This window comes from Grammomys surdaster, unplaced genomic scaffold (genome assembly GCF_004785775.1).
Source record: "Grammomys surdaster isolate TR1022 unplaced genomic scaffold, NIH_TR_1.0 124903, whole genome shotgun sequence".
Taxonomy (NCBI): domain Eukaryota; kingdom Metazoa; phylum Chordata; class Mammalia; order Rodentia; family Muridae; genus Grammomys; species Grammomys surdaster.
In genome coordinates, this window is record NW_021619838.1 from 229,977 (window position 1) to 230,329 (window position 353).

The window sequence follows — 353 nt, forward strand, 5'->3', positions numbered from 1 at the left end:
AGTTGTGAGCTGCCATGTAAGTACTGGGAATTGAGCTTTGATCCTCTAGAAGAGCAGTCAGTGCTCTTACCCATTGGCCCATCTCTCTAGTCCTGGAGAACCTCATCTTTGAGAAACGTGTGCAGTTCCTGGCCAAGGAGGTGGGTCTGGGTACAAGGGCAGAAGGAAAGCCACATGCTTTGACTCTACATAAAGGTGCAGGGAGTAGTATTGGCTATATTCCTAATCATTTAAAAAATCCAAGGCATGCTCATTTTGGTTGCACATATACAAAAATTGGGACATTACAAAGATTAGCACAGCTCCTGTGCAAGGATGACACGAAAAAAATCCATGAAGCACTCCATACTTGG

At 44.5% G+C, this 353-nt stretch overlaps 1 non-coding gene across 1 annotated transcript; it reads left to right on the forward strand.

Moving 5' to 3' along the window:
- The first annotated feature begins 248 nt into the window (after positions 1-248).
- LOC114636788 lies at positions 249-353 on the forward strand. The gene has a single exon (XR_003713673.1). It is a non-coding gene; the product is annotated as a U6 spliceosomal RNA (small nuclear RNA).